Source organism: Pongo abelii, chromosome 18, assembly GCF_028885655.2.
Source record: "Pongo abelii isolate AG06213 chromosome 18, NHGRI_mPonAbe1-v2.0_pri, whole genome shotgun sequence".
Classification (NCBI taxonomy): domain Eukaryota; kingdom Metazoa; phylum Chordata; class Mammalia; order Primates; family Hominidae; genus Pongo; species Pongo abelii.
This window is the reverse complement of record NC_072003.2, coordinates 61,275,730-61,294,043: the sequence shown is the minus strand read 5'-3', so window position 1 is coordinate 61,294,043 and position 18,314 is coordinate 61,275,730. Positions and strand designations below refer to the sequence as shown.

At 36.2% G+C, this 18,314-nt stretch overlaps 1 protein-coding gene and 1 long non-coding RNA gene across 4 annotated transcripts in view; one reads left to right on the top strand and one right to left on the bottom strand.

The window, feature by feature from the left end:
- Positions 1 to 18,314, top strand: part of CDH8 (cadherin 8) — a 391,459-nt gene that overhangs the window by 95,541 nt on the left and 277,604 nt on the right. The gene's annotated exons all lie outside the window — the stretch shown is intronic.
- Positions 989 to 7,762, bottom strand: LOC134760448 (uncharacterized). Its single transcript, XR_010137883.1, has 3 exons — positions 7,651 to 7,762; positions 3,862 to 3,928; positions 989 to 1,598 (listed from the first exon to the last, which is right to left on the bottom strand). It is a non-coding gene; the product is annotated as an uncharacterized LOC134760448 (long non-coding RNA).

The following is an 18,314-nucleotide window of genomic DNA, read 5'->3' as shown; positions in this document are numbered from 1 at the left end:
CAAAAGAAAAGGGTGTCAACAGAGGAGATTAAGATTATAAAAGATAATGCAATCAGGAAAAAGCAAAACAAAACAAAACAAAATAGGAGGCCAGATGCGGTGGCTCATGTCTGTAATCCCAGCACTTTGTGAGGGCAAGGTGGGTGGATCACCTGAGGTTAGGAGTTCAAGACCAGCCTGATCAACACAGTGAAACCCTGTCTCTACTAAAAGTTATCCGGGTTTGGTGGCACATGCCCATAATCCCAGCCACTTGGGAGGCTGAGGCAGGAGAATTGCTTGAACTTGGGAGATAGAGGTTGCAGTGAGCGGAGATTGTGCCATTGCACTCCAGCCTGGGCAACAAGAGTGAAGAGTGAAACTCTGTTTCAAACAAAACAAAAAAAACAGGAGAGTGATATATTCTGGAAATCAAGAAAAAAAGAGTATTTCAAGGGAGAATAGGACGCTTTGTTTTACTTATTGTTTTTCATTATTATAATTCAAATCATTTTGGGTCAAAGAAGATCTATACGAAGATACTCTTTGAAGAAATCTTAACTTTCCAATAAAAGAAGAGGAAAAAAGGTATTAGCCACATTTCTAGGTCATATCTCCGGAAATTTCACCATACAACTGAAACTGTCTTTTAAGTTTGCACATGAATAAAATGAGAACAAAAGATGAATGCAATTTGCCTTAACTGTTTATTTTTCTTGTGGATTGTGACAATTGTTGGAAAACAATCTTGCATTCTCACGAATTTACTGTATATTTTTCTGTGTCAAGTTCAACTTGATTGAGTTCTATGTGCATTCAAAATGCTACAAGATTAATATGCTCATTTCTAATTCCCACATCTTCCTACATTTTCTTATTATTAGCATTGCTGCTATTACTGTTTTTATGATTATCATTACGCAAGTGTTTCTCTTGTCCTGAGATCTGGGACATCTTAAAAGTTGAGTCTGGGATGCTTGAAAGATAGACAAAGAGAAGGAGGCATCTCTCCAGGTGTTCCGTATTGCATTTTATTGCCAAGCCGCTGCTGTTGAGTCAGCCAGACATGATTATATCAGATCCAGGGAGACTTTAGGGATTCCAGCAGTCTCTCTTCCAAGTCTCTCTTTAAGATAAAATAGTCCGGCTGGGCGCGGTGGCTCACGCCTGTAATCCCAGAACTTTGGAAGGCCGAGGAGGGCCGATCACGAGGTCAAGAGATTGGGACCATCCTGGCCAACATGGTGAAATCCTGTCTCTACTAAAAATGCTAAAATTAGCTGGGCGTGGTGGCGCACGCCTGTAGTAGTCCCAGCTACTGGGGAGGCTGAGGCAGGAGAATCACTTGAACCTGGGAGGTGGAGGTTGCAGTAAGCCCAGATCACGCCACTGCACTCCAGCCTGGACGACAGAGCGAAGACTCCGTCTCAAAAAAAAAAAAAAAAAAAAAAAAAAAAAAAAAGATAAAGTAGTTCATTAGCATAGCTCTCGCTAGCAAAGCTGTAAACTATGGCCTTGATAAGGAGCACACATATTCAGAAGCCAATTCTAGCCAGTCGTGTTATCTTTAATGTGCAAATAAATATTAGATGGGGCAAGGAGCAGAGTATAATTCGATCCTGTGGTGACTAATGTTGATGTGCACCATTCGACGTAAGAAAGATGTCAAAGGAGATAAGAGGTAGAAGTTTATTTTTAATAAATTCTTTTTATGAAAAAAAATCTATGACTAACCTAGAAATATAATTCAAAACTGAATTGTATTTTCTCTTTGATATTGATTATTTTTGGTGTGGTAAAATGGGTGAATTAATAAGGAGATATGCTAAGAAAGGAATGCACCTCTTTTGTTTGGGTTTGGAAGAGATGTGTTGGAAGTGGTTTGATGTTTTGTGAGCCAGGTATTTCTAGCTAAAATCCTGTCCCCCTCACTTGGAGTCTATGTGCTCTAGTACAGGTTTCTTACATTCTTTGAGTCTCAGCTTCTTATCTGTGCCATGTGACAAATAATGCTTGTGTCCCTGGAAATGGCAGATAGTCCGTTAGTGACAGCTATTTACAATATTGTTTCACATCTTTCTACAAATTGCTAAACCTTTACCCTTTTCTCCAACGTTATGTGTAGCAGGAGAGGCAGATCTATTTGCATAGCCCATCATTTTCAGATTATTATAGGGCTTGGTATTTAGCTTTTTGGTATTATAGTCAATTACAAATGATTTATTAGCTACTAGGAAGGTGCAGTATAAATAATAAACTTGAAGGTTATAGACAAATTATGTTTTTAATTGGAATGCTAATAAATTATAATGTCATGTTATGAAATAGGTAGCTGGGTTCTTCAAACATCAGAGTAAAAGTCACCTGGTGAATATTTACCCAATGATGGCATAAATTAAACTTAGCTGTCAAAGAAAAATCTGCAAAGGAGGAAAAATAATGCTTCCCCATCTTCAAACTTTGTTTATTTAAATTTAGAATGATGTCTGCAGGTATTAATCTTGATAATCTGGAAGACTTAGAAATCATTACTTTTTCCTGATTAGGTAACAATGAAGTTTTTTCCAATTCATGTTTTGTCTGTAAATATTTTCTGAATTGAAATGTGAAACTTAATTCTAATTAGAAACAAGGTGGATTGTTGTGGTAAATAGAAGTATTTTTTATCCATCTTCATCTTTCTGTATCTAATACCAATATCTATATTGATACCCAGTTCTAAAGAGCATTAAATATTTCTCAAATAACATCACCTCTAGGAATTAAGAAACTCAGAATCTTATGAACAGATGAGTGCCTTATTCTCTATGAATGAGCCCTTGTTGATTTCCTCATCTTCCTTGCCTTTCCTTTTTCTGAGTGACGGACGTGTTTATACTGTACAGCTACACGTAATAGGATAATGATGAACATTTAATAAATGCTTACTAAATAGCTGGCACAGTGCTGAACATTTTACATATATCATCTCATTTAGCATCATCCCATTTATGGAGAACTGTGTTAATTCACAGGAACATTGAGCAAATTGCTTAAGTTCACACAGTGTGTAGACATTGAAGTCAGGTCAAGGACCCAGGCAGCCTACTGCATGTTTAACCTCAATTCAGTACACCCTCTTTTCCATGAAATGCCTTGGGAATAAAAATCCCTTGAACATGTTGATCTTTGGAAAAATTTGAGGGATTTTTCTCAGCTATGACTAACAACCAGAGGTTACCAGGCAGATGCACTTTATTTATTTATTTTTTATTTCTAGCTTAATTATTTGCAGTACCTTACATTTTAATGTTACTTGCCATATGTGTTATTTATTAATACTAATATTGAGCAAGTATATTTGCAATTCTTAGACATGTGGACAAGGCGTAGGGCCTCTTCTGTGTTATTGCAGGGGAAAACAAAAAATAGCTGCATATGTTTCCCCTTCAGGCAAAGCGAGATTCCCACAGGAGTGAGGATGGTGGGGCTTCTCATTAATATCTAAATGCAAGGAGTGAATACTCCTAATTTTATGCTATTTTTCTCCTAGAATGAACTATTTCAGTTCTGAAATGACAGTAAGAACATAGAAATCATGTATATTTTAAAAGAAATGCCATTTGGGAATGACTGGGTAATTAATTCATTCCTCATCAGCTTGTCTACAGCCACTCATGTCTTACACAGATCTGTGTTTCATTAGGAATCAGTGAGATATACACTCAATGAAATCATTTTATATATGATTTGGAGAATTAAACAAAATCTGTATTACTTTTATCCTGATGACTCAACATGAAGGGTTGTAGTTTTCTGGGCATCAGTGAAATACTGAATTATACCATTTGTCTCTTTTAAAGCAATTTAATTCCATTACATTTAATAATATTTAGTACTTACAGGGTATCATCTCCTTTCAAATGGAAACATTAACTGCTGTAATTAATCCTCCTGGCACTTCTCCAGTCTAAAAATATAAATAGAAATAAAGAATGCGATTTGGAACAGGTGTGCCTTGATAAAAGATGGAAACACAATTAGATGTTTAGCCCCTGACTCAGGACTCCTGGGTTCAGTTACTGCCCAGAGAAGTTTTTTCCTTAAGGAGGCAAGCAGTTCACTTCATAGACATTGAAGTTTATACCTCAGGTTTGATGACTTGGGAGAATATATCCAAGATCCTTTACAGATATGTGATACTAGCTCTATCATAACTAAAAGTTGGGAAATAGATGACATTTTAGGGAAATCTCCACATGAGTCGCTATGATTGTTTTATTCTGTGAAAATTTTGCCTATAAAGTGTCTGCTGTTTACTGCCCTCTTTGGCTTCCACATACTTCCAGAGTCTGAGAAAAGTGAGGAGGAAGGAACAGATAGCAAACAGAAAGTTTATTTCTTTGATCACTGATGTCCGGCATTAAGACTTGTAATCTCTCAATTGAACTGTATCTCTCAATTGAACTGTATCTCAAATTGTCAGTTTGTCAGTTTGATTTTTCTATGACACAAACCTGAGTCTTTCTTAGTGATTGTCCTTTGGTGGTTTCCTTCTGTTCTAGGGAACAAATCTAAGATCTTTCCTATGGCAGAAATCATGCTATAGTAAGCAACTCTCTCTTGTTCTTTATCCCCAAGTCTTTGAGAACGATAGCTCTAGAACCATGTTTTAAAGTTTCAAATGTATAGTATGCTAATTAAATATTTATATTTCACAGAGAAGACTCACTAACTAACTTGAGTGCTGCTCCACAGAAAAGTAGAATAACATGTTTTATTTATTTACTTATTTATTTGTTTGTTTGTTTATTTCAACCTGAAAAAACCCTGGGAGGTTAAAATCACCCGGGAGGCTTTAAAAAAATACTAATTTCTGAATTCCACTGCAATTTACTATTTTAGGATACAGGGAAGCAGTGCCTAGCCATTGCTGTTTTACAAAATCTTCCGGAGATAGGTGATTTTAATTTGCATCTAAATGTTAAAACTACTTTAAAATAATATAATAATATGATAAAAGATAATATTGCTTAGAAGTTAATAATAAACTATAGAATTAGACAGTTCTGAGGTTCTTAATGTGTTCCAAAATTATTTTTAAAATTCATTACTTAATTAGAGAAACATAGCAGGACATTGGCAATGATCAGTGGGACCCCTGGTGGCAGTCCTCAGTTTTGTCTCCTTTGTACTGATCAGTTAAGTTCTGGACCCCCAACTTGCATATCCCATTCAGCAAGACAGAAGACTTCAGGTTTTTTTGGATCTATCTTTCTTAGATATCAGAAGGATGATGATCCATGAATACTTGAACATGCCTCTTTGGGAGGCAGGTGGCATATTGCCATCTCCAAGTGACTTCTCACATTGCTCTTTGTAGCTACATATATCCTTTCCTTGATGGAGTCATGAGCAATCTTGTCTTTTTAATCTTGTTAGAAAGCTAATGATTTTTGGCAATCCTTATCTACTGCCCCGAGTTGTGAGAATGAAACACAGGAACATAGCATGGTTGGTTGGCAGTGTTAAATATTCAATAAATGGTGGTGGTGTTTTTATTTTTATTTTCAGCACTATATAATTGTTTACCTGAATGCCCCATAACTCATGCTTCTCCTCTCGTTATTCATTATTTCTCAAATGCTATTTTTTTCTCTTACCAGGGAGAAATGGAAAGTAAGAGCTGTAAATATTCAATGTAAATATTTATTAATACAATGTAAATATATCCCTTGAGTATATACAATGTGACAGATATGCTTTAAATTCTTTTTATATATTTAGCTTATTGAATTCTTACATTTATAAGGTAACTATTACTATTGCCACCATTTTAGAGATAAAAACACTGATTTACTGACAAGTTACTTAACTTTTTAAAGGACACAGCTAGTATGTGGTGGGTCTCTGGGATTTGAACTCAGTAAATTCAGTTCCAGAGCTTGTGCTATAAACCTTCACAATGCCTACTGTCTTACTTTCTTAAGATCTAGCTCCCAACGTTATGACTATGTGAATTTATCATGGACAGCCCCCTGTCCCCCAAAAATAATAAACAGCTTTCCACACTGACTCCTAAACAGGCTAAAAATGTACCCATGATATTATACTGCATGCATTGTTTATTTTCTCTTTTTTCAAGGTGCACAGAGTCCAACAGATGAGCACACAAGTGTCTTACATACTTAGTTGCTTTTAATTCACAGTAAAATGTCTGGCATACACTAGATGCTCCAAAAATAATAAGCATAAAGCCAAAGAGAAAAATGAATAGTGAACTCACAGGAAATAGACTTAGAAACAAAATTTTATAGCTATTTAATAAATAGGAGGTTTCTTCCTTCCTTTCCCATAAAAGGTGTGTAAGTGTCAACTCCTGCTCAGGATAGGGATGAAGATGAGGACATTCAAATGTATAGTTCCATTCTCAATACTGTATTACTAAAGTACAGAAACAGTTGTAGATATTTATTTCCAGCTATATGCTATTGCTACTCATCATTTCTAAATTCCTCCACTCAGGATTTGCCTACATAAAGTTGTATTTGAGCTTAATGGAAATTTAATGAAAATATATTGGTTAATTCATTTCATATAAAATAATATGATGACTTAATTTTTCTAGTTATACATCATACATAAACATCCTAAAGCTTACTGATGCATTCAAAATAGGATAACTCCATCCCACCCTGACATTTAGCAGGCTCGTTTAAAGCAGATAGACTGTAACTGCTCTACTTTTGCCTCTTCTAAAGATAACTTGCAGGACGCTGGAGTATTATCATCAATAATGTCATCTAATGTCCAGTCCAAGTGTAATCATTTCCTCCTCTCTTATATAAAGGCCGCATTCACCATGGCTTTGCAAAAGATGCAAAAAATGATGGGATAGTTAATATTAGTGTTAAAATTTCAAAATATTTCCAGCAGGCAACCCTCTCAACACAGTTTTCTATCTGGTCTGCTTCTTTTGGGCTTGGCATGAGATGTAACTCTGGAGTCATGTCCTGCAGTTGTAATTATTGCACTGGAAGCTGAAGCTCACATTTTTATCCCTGAAAAGCTTCGGGTGACAATCAGATCTAAATTCTCTGGCAATTTTATTGCTTGTGGTCATGGAATAATTCTACAAGCGTGTCTTGAATACTAACAACACACTAAGCCTTGTGCCCAGTGCCAGAGATACAAAGGTGAGTGGGAAATGGTTAGGAGTTTAAATCCATTTAGGGGCAGGGAAAGAGTCATTGTACTCGTAATGATATAATAAGTTAAGCTTCCATTAATTAATTGCTTCATACCAGACACCTACTTCTCAGAGTTCTGTTTTGACTTCATATTTTCCCATCTAAAATACTGTAATAAAATAAGTATATTATTTAAGGTTAAGTAAGTGGCATATATACCATAGGAAATGTGGGTGATATGTAACCCATGTTCTTAAATGCATAGGATACAATATCGTATACTGTCCCTCCTCAATCTTTACATAAGCTTTCCGTTTGTTTCTATTCCTTAATTTACACTAGCTAGCATAGAATTACAACTTACCCAAGGCATCTCAGAAGGCCTTTTGTTGTTATAAGCTATGCTTATTAAGAGGGAAGGCTTGAAGGTGGGCGTTTGTTCAGATTTCCAAGCACGTTTCACATTTTCCCTCTAAAGCTTCTGAAACATATTGCTACTTACCTTTCCCAAGCAGCCTCATGTGCCTGGGATTCTCAGCAGCCGGGACCCTGGTGTTCTAGAGGTTTAGATAGGATGTCTGGCTTCCACTGAATCTGGGAACCACTCAGTGCTTCTGTAAGGTGTGGGATGAGGCAAATTCATTTATTCAGGTATTATCTTCTTAGTTTGTACCATATGCCAGCACCATGCAAACACACTCCTGCTGTTGATCCCATCTGAATATAGCAGATGATTTCTGACCTGACATAACCAATATTATTACTACAATCGCAGGTTTTGATGTGTTAGTTTCTCTCCTTATTCAGAGAAAAATAAATCCATGTATTTTTAAAATTGTTCTGTCTATACTACTTAAAATTAACATATGTATCTCTCTTTGGGAAACATTGTAAAAGCTAATGTAAAATGTAATAGACCATATGAGACCTTAAATTAGTAGGAGAAAAATCTTCTGGAGCTCTGTCTCTTTTGCCACATGTGAAGGTTGCAAAAAAACAAACAAACAAAAAATCACCACCAGCACTAAAAGAAAAGAAAAAAAACAGGCACATAGATTAATTAGTATCCTCAGTAATAATTTATCCCAATAAATATGTCTTCAATCTCACTGTCTCTCTATTTGGGCTGCTGCTACCCTAAGCCACATTTCTATCCTTCCTTGTCTGGTTTATTTCGCTACATATTTAAAAGGATACATGTAATTTAAAAAATCTTTTCTAAGTTCAAAATCGCATTATTTCAGTCATTTTTCCACACTGGAATGTGAATGATGTTTCAAAAATACATGTCTGGACATGTTACTTTCCTGCTCTAAATCATTTGTTAGTTTCTCCAAGACCTTGTGGGTAAAAGTTCAATATCCCTAATATATCTATGCCCGCCGCATAATATAAGATGCCCACAAACAGCCTACTGACTGCAAATACAGACTCTCCTCTTGTCACTCTCCTCTGTTGCCTGACCATACTGGACTTACTCTGATTTCTGAAACTCTTTGAATAATATTGATTCTCTTCGTTTGATGTACAACGAGGTTAACTGGAAAGACAAAGAGCTTTGGACTGAACCTAGATTTAAATTTGGCTGTACAGTCTCTCTTAACTTTACTTTTTCATATATTTAAAATAGAGATGAGAAGGTCTCACTCTTAGTGTTATCCTAATAACACTTACTCCTAGTAAGAAAGAAGACAACAGCCTCCTTGGTCAATGTCACTTCCTTTTAATAAGGGCAGTTATCCCTCATTTACACTGACCAAAGAATGGATTTCTGCATTGTTTCTCAAAGTGTGTCCAAGGGCTTCCTGGATCACAACCTCAATATCACCTGGTAGCTTCATAGAAATTAAAAACCTCAGGTCCCATCCTGGGTCTGCTGAATCAAAATACTTATTTTCACAAGATTCCCAGGAGGTGTAGGTCCACATTAAAGTTTAGAGTACTAGGCTAAAGGTTGAGATCTTCTTTCCCTGCAGCTGGTTATTTTTTATTTTAAAGTTACTGTGTTTTTTCCTGTGAAATTCAAATCAAGTTCTAGGGGCTGATAGAAGACAGGAAAGAACTCTGACTTATTCACTCTTATATCCACAGGGTTTAGAATGGGTCATGAAACAACTGCTTTTTAAAATAATAAATGATAAGCGGGGCTCAGAAAATAAGTAATGGTACAACTTTCACCACTCTTAAACTATTGTTTTACTGTATGCCTGAGAGAGTTCTGGGTCATTATATGGGAGTGGTACAATATTCAAGGACACTATATATATTAAAAATCACATTACTCCAGATTAACTTTTACACGGAGCATAAATATGCTCTCGTTTGGAGCATATATTTGGTGAAACAAATATATACACACTGAACACACTTTTAGAGTACATCTATTCAAAATCTTTGAATTACATTTTTGTTTTAGTAATGCTTCATCTTTTGTTTTAGCAATATCTCTAATAGATCCCAGAGTGCTCTCTTTTAAATTAATAATATGTTATGGTCATGGAGATATTCTGTGCTTTTTCTTTTCTTTGCTTTTTTTTTTTGAGACAGAGTTTCGCTCTGTGGCCCAGGCTGGAGCGCGCAGTGGCGCGATCTCGGCTCACTGCAAGCTCTGCCTCCTGGGTTCACGCCACTCTCCTGCCTCAGCCTACAGGCACCCACCACCATGCTAATTTTTTGTATTTTTAGTAGAGACAGGGTTTCACCATGTTAGCCAGGAAGGTCTCGATCTCCTGACCTCGTGATCCGCCCGCCTCGGCCTCCCAAAGTGCTGGGATTACAGGCGTGAGCCATAGCGCCCAGCCTGTGCTTTTTCATTATATTCTATCACATTTCTCTTCTAAGCCAGTTGCACGTTAGATTTGTGTATATGTGCATGAGCTCCCTCGAACATGTGTGTGTTATGTTTTCAGCAGAAATCCTAGGACAACACCTTTAGTATTATAGATGTTTTAAGGGTATGTCTTATAACTGTGGGTAGCATTTTTGTCTAACATTTTGCTTAACATTTACATTTAATGTTACTTTTATGTAACATTTACATTACAATGGGAGAAATCCCTCACAATCTTTCTGAGGGGCTCAAATGACATTGGTGGCATAGTTACTGATTGTGGAAAGTGGGGGTTTCTAATATCCAGGAAAAGTGGCTCAGCAGTGTGACAAGAGCAACATACTGCTTATATTTTATTCAGTCAGAATGCCCTGAAACAGGTGATTCCTAATGAATGTTTTTTTTAGGAAAGCCCTTATTAGGCTGAGTGCAATGGCTCATGCCTGTAATCACAGTGCTTTGGGAAACTGAGGTGGAAGGATCACTTGAAGCCAGGAGTTTGAGACCAGCCTGAGCAACATAGTGAGATTCCTGTCTCTACGAAAATAATAATTATTTTTTAAAAATTAGCTGTGCATGTTTGTGTGCACTCGTGGCCTCAGCTACTCGGAAGGCTGAGGTGGGAGGATAGATTGAACCCAGGAGTCCGAGATGACAGTGGAGTGATCACGCCACTGCACTCTGGCCTGGGTGACAAAGTGAAACCCTGCTCTGAAACAAAACAAAACAAAACAAAAGGTCCTCGTGATTTCAACTTTTTCATTTTAAGTGATATATTATTACTGTACATTTATATCTCACAATTTCGAAATGGTATAATCAAATACGCAGAAAATGCTGCAGTAAGTACTGTCTTTGACATGACTATTCAGTAACTTATTTAATTTGATAATGTGGCTAAATGAGCATTTAGCTAGTCAAACCCAATTTGGAAGCAAGTTTGACTTTTTTGAAAGCTTGCATTTTATCTCTTGGGCTATTCAAGCTACTCATTGAAGAATAACATGAGGAATTTTGCTGGGAGTGAAATTCATTTATGGCTTTTTGTTTTGTTGCAGGCAAATATCTAGAGACTACTTTTCTTAACTAGACAAAATTGTGGTTAGAAAATCCTTAATGGTCCAAGGAGAAAGAAATGATATAGTACAAACTCTTACTTTAGGGATTTTAAATCTGGAAATTATTTTACCAGGACTGAAAAAGAGTTTATGGCTTATTTTTATGAAATAAAGGGTCCACATAGTTCTTAACACATATTCTAAGCCCAAAGCAAGTGTCTCCTAAGGTTTGTGAATGATGAATTCAGAATTCAAAAGGTCAATGCAGGGTTGTAAACCTACAGTCCTTTTGGCATGAAAGAAATAAGCTACTTTCAAATACTTTTCAAGGGTGCATTGACAAATAGGCCATCTAGTTGTAGTGTAAGCAAAGGTCAGTGACTTAATGTGCTAAATTCAAATCATTCTTATCCTGTTCTTAAGTTGGGGTGCGTCCTAGCAGCAGTTCATTAATTTGCATCTAAAGATTATATGCACTTAAACATAATAAATTTGAATTTCTCATTAAAAAATGCCTGTGTGTACATGGGGGGTGTGTGTGTGTGTGTGTGTGTGTGTGTTTTCTAACTTCAGTTAATTTAAACAAGAAAATCCTGGGCAATCACTCTGTATTAATAAAATTTTTACTTTTAGTATTGACAGCTCTTTTTACTTTAAATGCTTCTCTTACTCTTGGCACCGGATAATACAAATATAAGTAAGTACTTGTTTTTCAGCTTTCAGTTATAATCACTACTGTGATTACAAACTGATTAACAATCAACCTTCTGTTTAAATGCCATCCTTACATCTATTTGTTATGGAACAGAGTCATAGAAGAACAAACTCTGCATATGTTAAATTGACTTATGACTATACTTTATTTAATATTGGCTTTTGGCTGAGTCATGTAATTGACATGTGTTTTGAAAATATCAATTCTTTTGTTTTGTTTTGTTTAAGAGACTAGGGTCTCGCTGTGTCACCCAGGCTGGAGTGCAGTGTCATGATCATAGCTCACTGCAGCCTCTAACTCTTGGGCTCAAGCAATCCTCCTGCCTCAGCTACCCAAGTAGCTGGAACTATAGGCATTTGCCACCATGTGTGGCTAAAATTTTTAATTTTTTTTGTGAAGATGGGGTCAACTTATGTTGCCCAGGCTGGTCTCCAACTCCTGACCTCAAGATATACTGCCATCTTGGCTTCCCAAAGTGGTGGATTGCAGATGTGACCCAGTGCACCCAGTCTTGTATCAATTTGTTGATTGATTTATTGATTCCCAACCTGTTAAAAAATAAGGTACAATAAGTCCATTTGTGGATTTGTTGGAAATCACTGCTGGTAAGCTCAGTCAGTATAATAGGTCTCTTCATAAGAATCTCGAATCCATGTAGGCAAACAGCCAACCCTTTCTGAGATAGTTGAGAATGAAAACACTTAGCCCAAACCTTTTGTAGGCAGATTTTTGTTTTGGTCACATGGTTAAGAGAAAGAGTTCTGGATTCAGGATGACTGTGTTGATACCAAAGCTACTAGATATGTGATTTCATCCACTCTGTACAGAATAGGAAACCAAGGTTCAAGATGCTTATACATAGGAAATACATAACACAGGAGTTTACAACAGGTAAAAACCTAAAAACAGGCCAGGCGCTGTGGCTCACGCCTGTAATCCCAGCACTTTGGGAGGCTGAGGCGGGCAGATCATGAGGTCAGGAGATCCAGACCATCCTGGCTAACAAGGTGAAACCTCCTCTCTACTAAAAATACAAAAAAATTAGCTGGGCGTGGTGGTGGGCGCCTGTAGTCCCAGCTACCAGGGAGGCTGAGTCAGGAGAATGGCATGAACCCGGGAGGCAGAGTTTGCCGTGAGCCGAGATCACACCACTGCACTCCAGCCTGGGCAATTGAACGAGACTCCATCTCAAAACGAAACAAAACCTAAAAACAACTCTATAAGCCCTATTAAAGAACAGTCTAATGTATGTCACTTGACAGACACTTCTGCTTTTATGTGGATGTCCCTTTTCTACAACGTTCAGATGCCATTGTAGGCCCAAATGTGTAGGCCTCTTAGAATACAATGTAGACAGAGAAAGGATATTTTGATGAGACGGCTTATACAACAGCACCTATAAAGAGTCCTTATATTGCCCATTTTCATAGTGTGTCTAAAATAAAGTGTGATTTCCATTTGCTCATTTAAAATAATGCTAAACCTGTACTATTTACAGTTAGTGGGTGCATTAGTACAGTGGCCAGTGTTAGAATCAAGAAGTTACAACACTCAGTGGCTAGGGGTGCAGTCTTTGTCTCCAGGTTTAGAATTGGAGGTGAGATAGGCAGCAACTGAGGAGGTATAGTGCAGGGAATGATAGATGCAGTTACCCAGGACAGTCAAGAGCCATAGATGGCACAAGCTTTCTTATCTCATGTCTTAGAGCTGACAAGGTTTCTTCATGAAAGAGCAAAACTGGCATAGTAAATGTAGCTAATATGCAACATTATGTAATAGAATTCCTATAACTTTGGTTTTGACAGGGCCAAAAATTTGACTCTCAGATTCACAGTATTCATGGTGAAGTGTAAAAGTTGATTAGTAGTACAAATCAAAGTACCTAAAAGATAAAATAAACTGATTCACATCAAGAAATTTGGTTACTGTCTTATTGTTGGGACCACCTGTTTTCCCCTAAGTATTTTCTGTTAGAGGTACAAGTAGGTGGTGTAATGAGCAATGTCCTTAAAACCAGCCATGTAATACCACAGTGAGGTATTTCATAGGACTTTTAATTTCTAGCATTCCTTAATGTAGGTCACAAAAGTGCAACTATTGCATGCAAAGTGCAATTCAGTGGAACTAACTTTACCGAAGGGAAGGACTGGTTATACAAATAATATTGCAATGGAGCTCTCATGTGTTTGTACGTAGTGTGGGGATAGGTATTAGTGTATCCACAGCAATGATTTTCAAACATTTTAACTAGCCTACTCTTCTTGTTAAACAATATCTTCAACAAATATATTTGAAATTGATACATTGAGGCTTCAGTATCATGCGATAGCCATGTTGGCCACTGGGCCCTTCACGCCGCATCTCCTAAGGCATCACAACAGATCCTGCCCCTGGCACAGAGTTTGATGATGCCTGGGCCATTAGATGCCACCTGATGGGGTGCCTGATGGGGTGCCACCTGACCGCAACATTACTCATGATTTGAGTAACACAGAAAGCCTAGTTTTGAGTCATGGAACCAGTGAATAATGTGACTTTTATGTGGAAATATTAACTAATTATTAACCTTTTGATATTTGTCTAGGAGGCATATATCTAACTAAAATTATAATTGCAGTTTTAGCATTATTTCAAATAGAATTCTAGAATTAGTTTACAAATATATATACTTATAAATATACACATATAATATCTATGATTTAACATTAAAAATATGTACAGTGTGTGTGTTTACTGTATGACCTAAGGAAGGAGAAATAAAATAATGTTTGGCAAATCAATATCTATATCTACTATACTTATATCTACACCTATGTACCTACTATTTCCAGTTAACAGGCATACTTCTAGTTAATGTAAATCCCATACTGACTCCATAAAATGGTATTATCCCTGTAGCTATACAGAAACTGAAGCTAAGAGAAGTAAAATGATTTGTCTGAAGTTACCTGATATTTAAATCACAAAGCTGGGATTGGGGTTGAGGACTGAATAACTTCAAAACCCATACTCTTTCTACTGTACAAGGATATTGAATTACATGACAAGTGAATCAAGGCAAAATGAAAAGAGGAGAGAAATGAATATGAATGATCTCCAAGGCTAACTGGTGGAGCACTCAGATAACAGGCGATGACTCATGCAATGCCTTCTAAGGTGTCTGTTGTTTTTTACTCTTTATCCTTGAAATTGTCATGAAAGGTATGAATGGCAGAGTTCAATGGCAGTAATTAGCCACTTCAAATAAAAAGTACATAATATCTTAAATGAGACCCTTTGTATCCATTTTTCCTCCCAAACCTTGCCATTAGCTCAGCACACCCTAGATGCCAGTCTCCAGCATGAGTCTACATAAAATTGCCGTTACTATTAAAGAGACTCATGTAGACTCACAAAAGAAATAATGGAATCTATTGAATCAAAATGATGAATCCTTTAACAGTGCCTCCTGTGACTGAGCACACTGCATTCTGCCTGTCTCTGTTGCACAGACAACAATTGTTTAAATGCTGGGTCGTTTGTGGGCATATGCTCCATCTGTCAGGTGTCAAAGAACCCTAAGGATATAAAAAAGTCCTTCTACCACCTAACGGTTTTCATCTGTTGGTGAATTCAGGAGCTGACCCTTTAGAAAAATAGCTAACAAGGACACAGATCGGGGTGTTAATTTCGAAGGTGTTACAAAGACAGGAAGAAAAACTGTCTATAAATAAATCAGAAGACTTTGGAAAGGAATGTGAAGTATTGGAGATTAATGGGCTGCTGTCAGGCATACTTGGGTTCAAGTATCTGTTTTCTTATTTTTTTGTCTTGTGATTTAAATTATCTGCCAAAGGATCAAACCTCAATGAATGTTTATACAATTTCATTCTTCCCATATTTGGAACACAGATTTTATTTTCCCACTTGTAAGGTAAATGTATACACACACACACACACACACACACACACACACCCCTTCTGAGTCCCAAACCAACATTTTATGATTCTGCTTCTTATTAGCTTGTGTGGCTTGGAGCAGGTGACTTATCTACTCTGAATCTCAGATTTCTCATCGATCAAATGAGAAAAAAGAAACGACCTTGTGGAGGTATAGTAAGGATGATGTAATGTTTGTAAAGCAATTTGAACAGTATATGGTATATAGTAGATTCTTAACATACATTTATTGCTTTCTTCTTTCTCCATCTTTTCCTCTTTTCTCTGCTACTTTCTGAACTGATCCTGGTTGGAGTCACCTTTGAAATAATAATGTTAGAGACTTTGTTTTGCTTTGTTGTGTCCTGCTAAAAAAATACTTCAGAAGTCAAAACATTTATGGAGTAAGTGGATATTTACTATGAGTCTTGAATTTAACATTTGATGACATACATTTCCTCAAAGGAGTAGTATATTGTGCTCTTGCAGATGAGTGACCCTACTTTAAACTCCCCTTGAAATTCATGTTGCTTGATGCTTTGAAATGAGTGTGGAGTGATTCTTCTGTAATTACACATGATGCATTAATTATTTCCTAATGAGGCCTAATGGAGAAAAATAGAAATAAAACAAATTATAACAGCATACTCCTTTAGCTTTTCTAAAGTCATCAAAGTCACATCTCTAACAGTAAAAATAATGTTTCTCCTCCTTCAGATAGCATCAATTTTGGTGAAAGGTGAGCCTTGTGCTTTTGAGCTACTCAATATTTTCTGTAATAATATAGTATTTTATTGAGATTAATTCTTAACTGGGGTAAGGAGAAACAATGAATATCTTGATTGCCATTAGCTTCTCAGTGTTCTATTAAAACAACCACAACAAGAAAAACAAAACCTTGTTTGCTCTTCTTATTTTATTTTGTCTTGTAATTTAACCAGTGTGGCCATGTCTGATAGGCATTTGACAGTGTTGCCACCCTGTGGTCTCATCTGCTTTAATTGGACAATGGCAGTTTTCCATTAGAGTAAGCACGGCTTCTTGGACTGCCTCAGCAATTTTTCTCACACATATATTGTAATTATGTGTGTACCTCAATGTGTGAGACTATAAACATATGCTATATGATTGAATAGGAGTGCTGTCAACACTTTATTTTAGAAGTGTATTAATTATGACTGAATAACAATGTGGATGCTAATACAGAGTAACACCCTCTACCTGGTTGATATTTACATTACCAACTGCATCTCATTCTCAGAACAATGAATTTCAAAGTACGGAACAATTAGCAACTCTATGGAAATCGTACATTAAGAGTGTCTTACAAATAATCCTTCTCAGGACCATTAACAGCTCTTTATTTAAACCGTTTTTATTTGTTGATTTATTCTGCCCAAACAGGAGGAGATGCCAAAAATAGAAGGTTGAATTTTAGAATTGCAGTAACTAAAGATGACTACGTGGATAAGAAGGTTTTTAGTTTAAGTGTTTCTTTTATTTAAAAAAAAACAGGAACTAATATTCATTTCTTCTGATTATATTGTTCCATCAATCACCAAGATCCTGTATATTTATGACTGCAATTTTTGAGTATGATGCTCTTTAACCTTCACATGAGAACACACTGATGAAGTCTAGCAAGCTTATTATTTTCAACAACTTTCAGTACTGAATGTAGAGGTCAGAGGTGGAGAAGGAATTTTGTTATTAAATATCCCATGTACCTGTGGATCTGGGTGAACAGGTAATTTTGGCCTGATATTTAACTCTATAAGAAGAATGGGAATCTGCTATGGCCTCTAACAAGATGATGCGTGAGAACCTATAGGTTGTGCACACAGTAGAAGTATTATAAATAATTGTTAAAGGGCTGTGTATATTTCAACATAATCAAGTGTTTTAGTATTCAGAAGTGAAATGTTCAAAAGTCCCAAAAAATGTTTGGAAGCTAAAATTGATTATTCCCTAATGGAAACATTTCGAACCACTTATTAAAAGTGGCATTGCCAAATAATACCATCCCACTTAGAGTATCAGGATTAAAACGACAACAACACAACAACCACAGAAAGGAATAACTTTTTGATCTCGAAGTCAGTGGTCCTCATAGTGTGGTGCCTGGATCAACAATATTAGCATCACCCAGGAACTTCTTAGAAATCCAAGTTTTTTTTGGTCCCATCCCAAAATTGCTAGAGAGGGCCCAGGAATCTGTGTTTTTACTTATGATTCTGATACCCATGATTCTGATGCTTGCAGAAGCTAACCCTATTCTAAAGAGATATATATGTGTATATATTTAAATATATTATATATAGTAAATATATATTTATTATATATAGTAAATATGTATTTATTATATATAGTAAATATGTATTTATTATATATAGTAAATATATAATATATTTATTATATATAGTAAATATATATTTATTATATATAGTAAATATATATTTAAATATATATACAAATATATACATCACATATATTATATATATTTAAATTATATATTTATCACACATATACATCACATATATATGATGTATATATATATATCCTCTAGCCATCTAGATTGCCAGGGCTTCATAATAACCTGAGATAATATTCACCTCACAATATTCTGGTCAGGGAACTTGAATATG